This window comes from Ranitomeya variabilis, chromosome 3 (genome assembly GCF_051348905.1).
Source record: "Ranitomeya variabilis isolate aRanVar5 chromosome 3, aRanVar5.hap1, whole genome shotgun sequence".
Lineage (NCBI taxonomy): Eukaryota > Metazoa > Chordata > Amphibia > Anura > Dendrobatidae > Ranitomeya > Ranitomeya variabilis.
This window is the reverse complement of record NC_135234.1, coordinates 536,589,859-536,604,323: the sequence shown is the minus strand read 5'-3', so window position 1 is coordinate 536,604,323 and position 14,465 is coordinate 536,589,859.

Genomic DNA, 14,465 nt, shown 5'->3' with positions numbered 1-14,465 from the left:
AATTAGTTACAAGTCTTACAGAGGGATGCAGCATTCTTAAATTTGCTAAGATATTGGGGCTTGATGACAGAATCATGAAAAGTTTTAGTGCAAATAGTCAACAGGATCACAAAAAACATATTGAGAAAAAGGACTCATTAAGTACCAAAGATTTGAGAAGAATCAAATGTGAAGCGACCTGTAACCCATTATCCTAATTACATAAATGCACATCACCTGATAAGCTTGAGACCAATCATTGGAGTTGGAAATAAGCATAAAAATACTTACCTAATAATTGTGCACACAGTGTATTTGTGTCACTGTTATCCTGCTAGTGATGATAGTGAAATGACTGCTGATTGTTACCAGACAGTAAGATCTCAATTCTTTAAAGCAATTTTGTCCAAATTCTGTTGTATACTTTGAAAAGTAGCAAATTTTTTATGAAAACTCGTAGTTGCACAAACTTTTTGTCGAATTTGGAGTTGCAGCTTTTGGCATTTTCACTCCAGTTTCTTCCAGGTCTGCCAAAATTGGAAGAGCTGCAACTGGACAAGCGATCAATGGTTGCATGACTCCACAGCTCTTCTAATTCCTAACAAGCTGTGATGTTGAATGAAGAAAAATTCGCGTAGATGGGGTGTATGTTGCTCTGTATAAGAATACAATGCTAAGATAGGATACCACTCCATATAATCAGTGAAAAAAAAACTGGCACTCTGTTGAGTTGCAAAAATACTATATCAGTTTTATTAGAAATGCAATCCAAAAACAGTGTTGTTTCGGTCAAAATATATTCAGTGCCCATGAGGTGAGCCCAAACCTGATGGGCAATGTATCCCTATTCCACACAGTGCTGTTCCATGCAGTGTATCACATGAAATCTGTCTGAAAAAGGTCCTTTCGACCAAAACATCACTGTTTTTGGATTGCTTTTCTAATAAATCTGATATAGTTTTACTGCAACTGAATAGAGTACCAGGTTTTTTCTTCACTCATTATATGGAGTGGTATCCTATCCTGGCTACAAAATTCTTATACAAAATGACGCACACCCCATCTACAAGTTGTGAAGTTCTGGGCTATCAGTTTCTTAAAAGGCTCAGTGAGTAAAGTAAAAACAACAACATTTAGTAATATCTTTTTTAGATATTTTTGTTGAAAATTGGTATGACAGCAGAAGCCATCCTTGTCTAAGGGCTCATTCAGATGTCAGTGATTCTTCTTGTGTAACACCCCTTTAAGTTTCCCTGGAAGGCAGGGTGTCTGATAATTCTCACCTTAGTACAGTGCAATGCCTCCTTCTGAATTTTGCTGGGAGCTCTAGTGGGATGCAGGAAGGTTTTCTTTTGCTAGGGGTTGACTCTGGAAACCCCCGTCCACATTACGGGCACACTGCCAAGAGATGAGATGGAACACTTAACAGGTTTATTTATAGAGGGGGATAAATGGTGAATATTGTAAGGGGAATAACAAGTAAAGGTACCGTCACATTAAGCGACGCTGCAGCGATATCGACAACGATGCCGATCGCTGCAGCGTCGCTGTGTGGTCGCTGCACCAGCGACCAACGATGCCGAAGTCCCCGGGTAACCAGGGTAAACATTGGGTTACTAAGCGCAGATGTAAAAAAAAACAAACATTACATACTTACATTGCTGTGTCTGTCGCGTCCCTCGTCTTCAGCTTCCCTGCATTGTGTAAGCGCCGGCCCTAAAGCACAGCGGTGACATCACCGCTGTGCTTTGCTTTACGGCCGGCACTGACACATTCAGTGCAGGAAGCTCTGAGCAGCAGCGCGGACGCCGGGGGACGTGACAGACATCAGAGGGTGAGTATGTAGTGTTTTTTTTTTAACTTTTACAATGGTAACCAGGGTAAATATCGGGTTACTAAGCGCGGCCCTGCGCTTAGTAACCCGATATTTACCCTGGTTACCATTGTAAAACATTGCTGGCATCGTTGCTTTTGCTGTCAAACACGACGATACACGCCGATCTGACGACCAAATAAAGTTCTGGACTTTCAGCAACGACCAGCGATATCACAGCATGATCCAGATCGCTGCTGCGTGTCAAACACAACGATATCGCTATCCAGGACGCTGCAACGTCACGGATCGTTGTCGTTCTCGTTGCAAAGTCGTTTAGTGTGAAGGTACCTTAACAGAAATACAAATAATATTACACAATCTACAATACAGGTACAAGATAGGCTTTGCAGTGAACCTGAATGTTAGGGATGACACTTCCCCTTTAAATTACAACAGGCACACCTAACTAATATCACTTAAACTACAAATGGTTGCAATGGAAACAACACCGTCCAATGTTGGGGCCCGATTGCAGAGGATGTTGGCACACTTGCAGAAACCATTGGTGCACTTAATACAATAAGAATAAATTCCACTCCACGCCTACTGGACTCAAGTGACCATGTGCATGACTCCTGCACATCAGGAGGATATTCGCTTTCTGGTGTTACATAATTTGCATGATGTTGTCGTGTTGGGGTTGCCATGGCTGCAGGTTCATAATCCAGTATTGGATTGGAAATCAATGTCTGTGTCTAGCTGGGGTTGTCAAGGGGTACATGGTGATGTTCCTTTGGTGTCAATTGCCTCTTCTACTCCTTCTGAAGTCCCTGAATTTTTGTCGGATTACCAGGATGTATTTGATGAGCCAAATCCAGTGCCCTACCTCCTCATAGGGATTGTGATTGTGCTATAAATTTGATTCCTGGTAGTAAGTTCCCTAAGGGTCGACTGTTCAATTTGTCTGTGCCAGAGCATACCGCTATGCGGAGTTATATAAAGGAGTCCTTGGAGAAAGGACATATTCGCCCATCCTCATCACCATTGGGAGCAGGGTTCTTTTTTGTGGCCAAGAAGGATGGTTCTTTGAGACCCTGTATTGATTATCACCTTCTTAATAAAATCACGGTCAAATTTCAGTACCCTTTGCCTCTGCTGTCCGATCTGTTTGCTTGGATTAAGGGGGCTAGTTGGTTCACCAAGATAGATCTTCGAGGAGCGTATAATCTTGTGCGTATAAAGTGGGGCGATGAATGGAAAACAGCATTTAATACGCCCGAAGGCCATTTTGAGTACTTGGTGATGCCATTTGGGCTTTCTAATGCCCCTTCCGTGTTTCAGTCCTTTAAGCACGACATCTTCCGAGAGTATCTGGATAGATTCATGATTGTATACCTGGATGATATCCTGGTCTTTTCTGATGATTGGGAATCTCATGTGAAGCAGGTCAGGATGGTATTTCAGGTCCTGCGTGCTAATGCTTTGTTTGTGAAGGGCTCTAAATGTCTCTTCGGAGTCCAGAAGGTATCCTTTTTGGGCTTTATTTTTTCCCCTTCTACTATCGAGATGGATCCAGTTAAAGTCCAGGCCATTTATGATTGGACTCAACCTACATCTGTGAAGAGTCTTCAGAAGTTCCTGGGCTTTGCTAATTTTTACCGTCGCTTCATCACTAATTTTTCTAGTGTGGTTAAGCCTTTGACTGATCTGACCAAAAAGGGTGCTGATGTGATGAATTGGTCTCCTGTGGCCGTTGAGGCCTTTCAGGTGCTGAAACATCGGTTTTCTTCGGCTCCTGTCTTGCGTCAGCCGGATGTTTCTCTCCCTTTTCAGGTCGAGGTTGATGCTTCTGAGATTGGAGCAGGGGCTGTCTTGTCTCAGAGAAGCTCTGATGGCTCTGTGATGAAGCCATGTGCTTTCTTTTCTAGAAAGTTTTCGCCTGCCGAGCGTAATTATGATGTTGGCAATCGGGAGTTGTTAGCAATGAAGTGGGCATTTGAGGAGTGGCGACATTGGCTTGAGGGAGCCAAACATCGTGTGGTGGTCTTGACGGATCACAAGAATTTGATTTATCTCGAGTCTGCCAAGCGGCTAAATCCTAGACAGGCTCGATGGTCGCTGTTTTTCTCCCGTTTCGATTTCGTGGTTTCGTACCTTCCGGGCTCTAAGAATGTGAAGGCTGATGCCCTTTCTAGGAGTTTTGTGCCTGACTCTCCGGGAGTTCCTGAACCGGCTGGTATCCTCAGAGAGGGGGTGATTCTGTCTGCCATCTCCCCTGATTTGCGGCGGGTGCTGCAAGAGTTTCAGGTCGATAGACCTGACCGTTGTCCACTAGAGAGACTGTTTGTCTCTGATAGATGGACCAGTAGAGTTATTTCCGAGGTTCATTGTTCAGTGTTGGCGGGTCATCCTGGGATTTTTGGGACCAGAGATTTGGTGGCTAGGTCCTTTTGGTGGCCTTCCATGTCGCGAGATGTGCGTTCTTTTTTGCAGTCCTGTGGGATTTGTGCTCGGGCCAAGCCTTGCTGTTCTCGTGCCAGCGGATTGCTTTTGCCTTTGCCTGTCCTAAAGAGGCCCTGGACGCATATTTCCATGGATTTTATTTCGGATCTTCCGGTGTCTCAGAGGATGTCTGTCATCTGGGTGGTTTGCGATTGTTTTTCTAAGATGGTCCATTTGGTGCCATTGTCTAAATTACCTTCCTCCTCTGATTTGGTTCCGCTGTTCTTTCAGAATGTGGTTCGTTTGCATGGTATTCCGGAGAACATTGTGTCGGACAGAGTGTCCCAGTTTGTGTCCAGATTTTGGCGGTCCTTTTGTGCTAAGATGGGCATTGATTTGACTTTTTCTTCGGCTTTCCATCCTCAGACAAATGGCCAAACCGAAAGAACTAATCAGACCTTGGAAACTTATCTGAGATGTTTTGTTTCTGCTGATCAGGATGATTGGGTGACTTTTTTGCCATTGGCTGAGTTCGCCCTCAATAACCGGGCTAGTTCTGCTACTTTGGTTTCGCCTTTTTTTTTGTAATTCTGGTTTTCATCCTCGTTTTTCCTCAGGGCAGGTTGAGCCTTCTGACTGTCCTGGTGTGGATTCTGTGGTGGACAGGTTGCAGCAGATTTGGAACCACGTAGTGGACAATTTGGCGCTGTCACAGGAGAAGGCTCAGCGCTTTGCTAACCGCCGTCACTGTGTGGGTCCCCGACTTCGTGTGGGGGATTTGGTTTGGTTGTCTTCTCGTTATGTTCCTATGAAGGTTTCCTCTCCTAAGTTTAAGCCTCGTTTCATCGGTCCTTATAAGATTTCTGAAATCCTCAATCCTGTGTCATTTCGTTTGGACCTCCCAGCATCTTTTGCCATCCATAATGTGTTCCATAGGTCATTGTTGCGGAGGTATGTGGTGCCTGTGGTTCCTTCTGTTGATCCTCCTGCTCCGGTGTTGGTTGAGGGAGAATTGGAGTATGTGGTGGAGAAGATCTTGGATTCTCGTCTCTCGAGATGGAAGCTTCAGTACTTGGTTAAGTGGAAGGGCTATGGTCAGGAGGATAATTCCTGGGTTGTTGCCTCTGATGTCCATGCTGCTGATTTGGTCCGTGCCTTTCATTTGGCTCGTCCTGATTGGCCTGGGGGCTCTGGTGAGGGTTCGGTGACCCCTCCTCAAGGGGGGGGTACTGTTGAGAATTCCGTTCTCGGGCTCCCTCCTGTGGTCGTGAATGGTACTTTGTTGAGTTCTGTTCGTGGGCTCCCTCTGGTGGCTTTGAGTGATACTGCTGGTCTTTAGCTGGGCTCCAGCTGCCTCAATTTCTGCAGTGCTGGTTGCCTATTTAACTCCACCTAGATCTTTACTTGTTGCCAGCTGTCATTGTATTCAGTATTGGTTCAGTTCTCTCTGGGACTTCATGTGTGACCTATCTCCTCCTGAAGAAGCTAAGTTCATGCTAGTTCATTTTTGCTCATTGCTTTTGGAAAATGTTTCTCAGTATATGATAAGTTCAGTCCAGCTTGCTTATATGCTATTTTCTTGCTAGCTGGAAGCTCTGGGGAGCAGAGTTGCTCCCTCACATCGTGAGTCGGTGTGAGGGTCTTTTGTACTCTCTGCGTGGATATTTTGTAGTATTTTATACTGACCACACAGTTCCCTTGCTATCTTCATACTATTTTGTACTAGTGGGCCTCTTTAGCTAAAACCTGTTTTCATTCCTATGTTTGTATTTTCCTCTTAACTCACCGTCATTATTTGTGGGGGGCTGACTTTACTTTGGGGAAATTTCTCTGAGGCAAGTGAGGCTTTTGTTTCTCTCTAGGGGTAGCTAGCTCTCAGGCTGTGAAGAGGCGTCTAGGAAGAGTTAGGTACGCTCCACAGCTGCCTATAGTGTGTGTGATTGGATCAGGTTTGCGGTCAGTAAAGTTCCCACGTCCCCAGAGCTTGTCCTATATTTCTGGTTTACCTATCAGGTCATCCAAGTGTTCCTAACCACCAGCACCATAACAGTCAGCGGGTGCTCTCGTCCGCTGGCTTGGCTGTCTTTGTAAAGACCGCATGAACCAGAGCTCATCCCACTGAATGCCCATACTCCTTTCTCATGGGCAGAATTCTACTCAGACAACACAGGGTGGAATAACACAATATGGCAATATGTTATTAAACCACCAACAGACAATAACATATAGTACAGTCTCAGCAAGTACTGTTATGACCCCAATGGCAGAGGGTCTCAGAAATAATTACTAAGTCTGCAAACACAAAAAACCAGCTCATAGGGCAGTGGTAACTAAGCTGACCATATATCTAATCCTAGCACCACAAATAGCAGCAGCCGGGGAACGTGCCTACGTTGGTTCTAGACGTCTCGCGCCAGCCGGAGAACTAACTAACCCTAGAAGGGAAAAGAAAGACCTTTCTTGCCTCCAGAGAAAAGACCCCAAAAGTTGGATACAAGCCCCCAACAAATAATAACGGTGAGGTAAGAGGAAAAGACAAACGTAAGAATGAGCTAGGTATTTAGCAAAGAGAGGCCCACTAGCTAATAGCAGAATATAGTAAGATGACTTATATGGTCAGCAAAAACCCTATCAAAATATCCACTCTGGATATTCAAGAACCCCCGAACCGTCTAACGGCCCGGGGGGAGAACACCAGCCCCCTAGAGCTTCCAGCAAGGTCAGGAATCACATTTAGTACAAGCTGGACAAAAATGAGAGCAAGCAAATAACCAAAAAACAAAGAAGCAGGACTTAGCTTAATTTTGCACGAACCAGGACCAGCAGACAGCAGCAAACAGAAAGGATCTGATTACAATGATGCCAGGCACTGGACTAAGGATCCAGGAAGTTTATATAGCAACACCCCTGGACTAACGACCCAGGTGGGTGCCAAACTGAGGAAAGACAATCCCAGAGTCATATCACTAGTAACCACAAGAGGGAGCCAAAAAGTCTAATTCACAACAGTACCCCCCCCTTAAGGAGGGGTCACCGAACCCTCACCAAGACCACCAGGGCGATCAGGATGAGCAGCGTGAAAGGCACGAACTAAATCGGCCGCATGCACATCAGAGGCAACCACCCAGGAATTATCCTCCTGACCATAGCCCTTCCACTTGACCAGATACTGAAGCCTCCGTCTGGAGAGACGAGAATCCAAGATCTTCTCCACCACGTACTCCAACTCGCCCTCAACCAACACCGGAGCACCAAGAGGGGAAGAGGATGGACGGATATGCCCCTTCTCCAGAGACTCCTTGATATACGAACGCATTGCGGCATGCTCAGGTACAGACAGATTAAATAGTCTTCCCTTAGGAAATTTACTACCTGGAATCAAATCTATGGTGCAGTCACAGTCCCTATGAAGAGGCAGAGCACTGGACCTGGACTCGCTGAATACATCCTGATAATCAGACAAATACTCAGGAACTTCCGAAGGAGTAGAGGAAGCAATAGACACCGGCGGAGAATCAGCATGAATTCCCTGACAGCCCCAACTTGACACAGACATTGCCTTCCAATCCAAGACTGGATTGTGGGTCTGTAACCATGGCAGACCCAAAACGACCAAATCATGCATTTTATGCAGAACAAGAAAACGAATCACCTCCCGATGTTCAGGAGTCATGCACATGGTTACCTGCGTCCAAAACTGCGGTTTATTTTCCGCCAATGGCGTAGCATCAATATCTCTAAGAGGAATAGGATTAACCAACGGTTCAAGAACAAAACCACAGCGCTTGGCAAATGACAGATCCATAAGACTCAGGGCAGCGCCTGAATCCACAAACACCATAACAGGGTAAGAAGACAATGAGCAAATTAAAGTCACAGACAAAATAAATTTAGGTTGCAAATTACCAATGGCGACAGGACTAACAATCCTTGTTAGGCGTTTAGAGCATGCTGATATAACATGTGTAGAATCACCACAGTAAAAACACAACCCATTCTGACGTCTATGATTTTTCCGCTCATTTCTAGTCTGAATTCTATCACATTGCATTAAATCAGGTGTTTGTTCAGACAACACCACCAGAGGATTAGCGGTTTTGCGCTCCCGCACACGCCGGTCAATTTGAATAGCCAGCGCCATGGAATCGTTCAGACTTGTAGGAATGGGGAAACCCACCATCACATTCTTAATGGCTTCAGAAAGGCCATTTCTGAAATTTGCGGCCAGAGCACACTCATTCCACTGAGTAAGCAAGGACCATTTCCGAAATTTTTGGCAATACACTTCAGCTTCATCCTGGCCCTGAGAAATAGCCAGCAAGGCTTTTTCTGCCTGAACTTCAAGATTGGGTTCCTCGTAAAGCAATCCGAGCGCCAGAAAAAACGCATCAATATTTGCCAATGCCGGATCTCCTGGCGCTAGCGAGAAAGCCCAATCCTGAGGGTCGCCCCGTAAAAAAGAGATAACAATTTTAACTTGCTGAGCTGAATCTCCAGATGAACGGGGTCTCAGAGATAGAAACAATTTACAATTATTCCTGAAATTCCTAAACTTAAATCGGTCTCCAGAAAACAGTTCAGGAATAGGTATTTTAGGTTCAGACATTGGACTACTGGTAACAAAATCTTGTATGCCCTGCACACGAGCAGCAAGCTGGTCTACACTTGTAATCAAGGTCTGGACATTCATGTCTGCAGCAAGCACAAGCCACTCAGAGGTAAAGGGGAGGAAGAGAGGAAAAAAAAAAAAACTCAGAATTTCCTTTCTTATTATCCCACTTCTGCAATGCATTAAACATTCAATGTTGGCCTGGCATACTGTTATGACCCCAATGGCAGAGGGTCTCAGAAATAATTACTAAGTCTGCAAACACAAAAAACCAGCTCATAGGGCAGTGGTAACTAAGCTGACCATATATCTAATCCTAGCACCACAAATAGCAGCAGCCGGGGAACGTGCCTACGTTGGTTCTAGACGTCTCGCGCCAGCCGGAGAACTTACTAACCCTAGAAGGGAAAAGAAAGACCTTTCTTGCCTCCAGAGAAAAGACCCCAAAAGTTGGATACAAGCCCCCAACAAATAATAACGGTGAGGTAAGAGGAAAAGACAAACGTAAGAATGAGTTAGGTATTTAGCAAAGAGAGGCCCACTAGCTAATAGCAGAATATAGTAAGATGACTTATATGGTCAGCAAAAACCTATCAAAATATCCACGCTGGATATTCAAGAACCCCCGAACCGTCTAACGGCCCGGGGGGAGAACACCAGCCCCCTAGAGCTTCCAGCAAGGTCAGGAATCACATTTAGTACAAGCTGGACAAAAATGAGAGCAAGCAAATAACCAAAAAACAAAGAAGCAGGACTTAGCTTAATTTTGCATGAACCAGGACCAGCAGACAGCAGCAAACAGAAAGGATCTGATTACAACGATGCCAGGCACTGGACTAAGGATCCAGGAAGTTTATATAGCAACACCCCTGGACTAACGACCCAGGTGGGTGCCAAACTGAGGAAAGACAATCCCAGAGTCATATCACTAGTAACCACAAGAGGGAGCCAAAAAGTCTAATTCACAACAAAGTACATAAGATTGTGCATATGAGAGAATCTCACCCTTCTGCTACCTCAATGGAAATTATTCAGTTATGTGGCCAGGTGACCTGATTGTCCCAACCTGGATTCTCAAAACATCTCCATGGGTTCAGGGATGGGCAGTGAGTCAAATCTGTATTGCTACTCTTGGAGCCATGGTTCTTTGGCTGCTGTCTTGTAAAGTCTCTGGAAAACAAAGACAGATCCTCCTTTTATCATTCACAGCTCTTATTCAGGCAAATTTCCACAGGATTGTGGAAAGGCAAGGGAAGATCATCTCGCATGGTTCAATTGTTCAAATTACCTGCATAGTTTGTCCATAAATATGTGCAAAACCACTAGCTGCATGGACTGATATAATGAGTAGTCAACATATTAACAAACACCAATTGTTCAATTATCCTGTGCCTTTGCTTCCCAAGTATAGTAGGACAATAAGTTGCAAGGACTGATACAATAGGACAAACAGCAGCCATTCAACAATTCAAAAACATCAGGTCAGTCTACAACAACAAGATTTAACGTTCAAACTCATATAAACAATAGCTTCTGTCCGGGACTATTATTACCGGGGCCACAGTTTTCAGGCTCTCGGTGGGGACAATAAGCCGAGGCTCCTCTACCTCCTCCACAGATGACACAACGGAGCTAGAGAGAGTGTAGGCACGAATGTTCTTCTCCCCAGAAAGAAAATGGAGGGTGAAATGAAACCGGGAAAAGAACAAGGACCATCTGGCCTGGCGAGAATTTAACTGCTGGGCTGTCTGCAGGTACACCAAATTTTTATGATCTGTGAAGACTTGGAAGGGAAAACGAGCTCCTTCCAAGAGATGTCTCCACTCCGAGAACGCCAACTTCATGGCTAGCAACTCCCTGTCCCCGATGGAATAATTCCTCTCTGCTGGTGAGAAGGTCTTAGAAAAGAAGAAGCAAGGATGCTTCCGACCTCGAGCATCCTTTTGGAAGAGGACTGCCCCAGCACCAACAGATGAGGCATCCACCTCCATGATAAATGGCTTATCTACATCGGGGCGATGTAGGATGGGAGCGCTAGAGAAGTGTGAATTTATGGAGTAAAAGGCCTTGGAGACCTCCTCAGACCACAATTTTAGATTTGCCCTGTTGTGAACTCTGTTTTTGGGCTCCCTCTTGTGGTCACAAGTGGTACTGTGTGAGTGCTGTCTTTGGGCTCCCTCTGGTGGCTCTTTGTGTCATTCTGCAGGGCTGAGGCTGGATCAGCTGTCTCGTTATGTTAGCTGGTTTCCTATTTAGCTCACCTGGACTATCAGTTGTTGCCTGCTGTCAATGTATTCAGTGGTATTTTGATCTCTCCTGCCTACCTTGGTTACCAGTCTCTCCAAGAGAAGCTAAGTTTTCTGTTTGTTCATTTTTTGATCATCAGTGTTCAATATGTTCCTTGGTTATTTATTTGTCCTTGTCCAGCTTGCTAATATGTGATTTCCTTGCTTGCTGGTAGCTCTAGGGGGCTGAGTTTCTCCCCTCACACCGTTAGTTGGTGTGGGGATTCTTGAATTCTCAGCGTGGATATTTTGTATAGGGTTTTTTACTGACCGCACAGTTCCCTGCCTGTCTTCTGCTATCTAGTATTAGTGGGACTCATTTGCTGAATCTGTTTTCATTTCTACGTTTTGTATTTTCCCCTTACCTCACCATTATTATTTGTTGGGGGCTTCCTATATCTTTGGGGTCATTTCTCTGAGGCAAGTGAGGTCTTACTTTCTTTATAGGGGTAGCCAGTTTCTCAGGCTGCATCGAGACGTCCAGGAATTTAGGCACGTTCACCGGCTACCTTCAGTGTGTTTGGTTAGGATCAGATTTGCGGTCAGTCCAGTTACCACCTCCCTAGAGCTCGTTCTATGTTCAGTAACTTAGCTAGTTCATTCTGTGATCCTCAGCCACTAAGGACCATAACAGTACAGCAGGCCAAAAAGTGTTTAATGCATCGCAGAAGTGGGATAAGAGAAGCCCTGAGTACAATTTTTTTTTTCCTCTCCCTTTGCTGCAGTCTGTCCAGCTTCTCTCATCCCCTTAATCTCTGGGTGGCTTTGAGTTCAGCTGCAGACATGGATATTCAGAGTCTGACTTCTAGTGTGGATCATCTTGCTGCAAGGGTGCAAAGCATTCAGGATTTTGTTGTTCACAGTCCTATGTCTGAGCCAAAAGTACCTATTCCTGAGTTGTTTTCTGGAGATAGATCAAGGTTTCTGAATTTTAAGAATAATTGTAAATTATTTCTTTCTTTGAGACCTCGTTCCTCTGGTGATTCCGCTCAGTAAGTTAGAATTGTTATCTCCGTGTTACGTGGCGACCCTCAAGATTGGGCTTTCTCCCTGGCGCCAGGAGATCCTGCATTGCTGAATGTGGATGCGTTTTTTCTGGTGCTTGGATTGCTTTATGAGGAACCTAATCTTGAGAACCAGGCAGAAAAGGCCTTGCTGGCTCTCTCTCAGGGCCAGGATGAAGCCGAGGTGTATTGTCAAAAATTTTGGAAATGGTCGGTGCTTACTCAATGGAATGAGTGTGCCCTGGCTGCAAATTTCAGAGAAGGTCTTTCTGAAGCCATTAAAAATGTTATGGTGGGGTTCCCCACGCCTGCAAGTCTGAATGACTCAATGGCTTTGGCCATTCAGATTGATCGGCATTTGCGGGAGCGCAAATCTGCGCACCATCTGGCGGTGTTTTCTGAACAGAGACCTGAGTCTATGCAATGTGACCGAATTCTGACCAGAGTTGAGCGGCAAAATCATAGATGTCAAAATGGGTTGTGCTTTTACTGTGGTGATTCAACTCATGTTATCTCAGCATGCTCTAAGCGCTTAAAAAAAATCGCTAAAACTGTCACCGTTGGTACTATACAGCCTAAATTCATTTTGTCTGTTACTTTAATTTGTTCTCTGTCATCTTACTCGGTTATGGCTTTTGTGGATTCAGGTGCTGCCCTGAAACTGATGGATTTGTCATTTGCCAGGCGCTGTGATTTTGTCCTGGAGCCTTTAGAATTCCCTATTCCACTGAGGGGAATTGATGCTACACCATTGGCTGAGAATAAGCCTCAGCATTGGACTCAAGTGACCATGTGCATGACTCCTGTACATCAGGAGGTGATTCGCTTTCTTGTGCTGCATAATTTGCATGATGTTGTCTTTTTGGGTCTGCCATGGCTGCAGGCTCATAATCCAGTGCTGGATTGGAAAGCTATGTCTGTTTCAAGTTGGGGTTGCCAGGGGATTCATGGCGATGCTCCTTTGGTGTCAATTGCTTCTTCCACTCCTTCTGAGGTCCCTGAGTTTTTGTCGGACTACCAGGATGTATTTGATGAGCCCAGATCCGGTGCCCTACCTCCTCATAGGGATTGTGATTGTGCTATAAATTTGATTCCTGGTAGTAAGTTCCCTAAGGGACGACTTTTTAATTTGTCTGTACCAGAACATGCCGCGATGCGGAGCTATATAAAGGAGTCTTTAGAGAAGGGACACATTCGCCCGTCCTCCTCCCCTCTTGGTGCAGGATTCTTTTTTGTGGCCAAGAAGGATGGTTCTCTGAGACCTTGTATTGATTATCGTCTTCTAAATAAAATCACGGTGAAATTTCAGTATCCTTTGCCATTATTATCTGATCTGTTTGCTCGGATTAAGGGGTCCAGTTGGTTCACCAAGATAGATCTTCGTGGTGCGTATAACCTTGTGCGTATCAAGCAGGGGGATGAATGGAAAACAGCATTTAATACGCCCGAAGGCCATTTTGAGTACTTGGTGATGCCTTTTGGACTCTCTAATGCTCCTTCTGTGTTCCAGTCCTTCATGCATGACATCTTCCGAGAATATCTGGATAAATTTATGATTGTGTATCTGGATGACATTTTGGTCTTTTCTGAGGACTGGGAGTCCCATGTGAAGCAGGTCAGGATGGTATTTCAGGTCCTACGTGCTAATGCCTTATTTGTGAAGGGCTCAAAATGTCTTTTCGGAGTACAGAAGGTTTCCTTTTTGGGTTTTATTTTTTCTCCTTCTACTATTGAGATGGACCCAGTCAAGGTTCAGGCTATTCATGACTGGACTCAGCCTACATCTGTTAAGAGTCTTCAGAAGTTCTTGGGTTTTGCTAATTTTTACCGTCGCTTCATTGCTAATTTTTCTGGCGTGGTTAAACCCTTGACGGATTTGACCAAGAAGGGTTCTGATGTGACTAATTGGTCTCCTGCGGCCGTGGAGGCCTTTCGGGAGCTGAAGCGCCGGTTTTCTTCGGCTCCAGTTTTGTGTCAGCCTGATGTCTCTCTTCCTTTTCAGGTCGAGGTTGATGCTTCTGAGATTGGAGCAGGGGCTGTTTTGTCGCAGAGAAGCTCTGATTGCTCTGTGATGAAGCCTTGTGCTTTCTTTTCGAGAAAGTTTTCGCCTGCCGAGCGGAATTATGATGTTGGTAATCGGGAGTTGTTGGCTATGAAGTGGGCATTTGAGGAGTGGTGACATTGGCTCGAGGGAGCTAAGCATCGTGTGGTGGTCTTGACTGATCACAAAAATCTGATTTATCTCGAGTCGGCCAAGCGGCTGAATCCTAGACAGGCTCGTTGGTCGTTGTTTTTCTCCCGTTTTGATTTCGTGGTCTCGTACCTGCCTG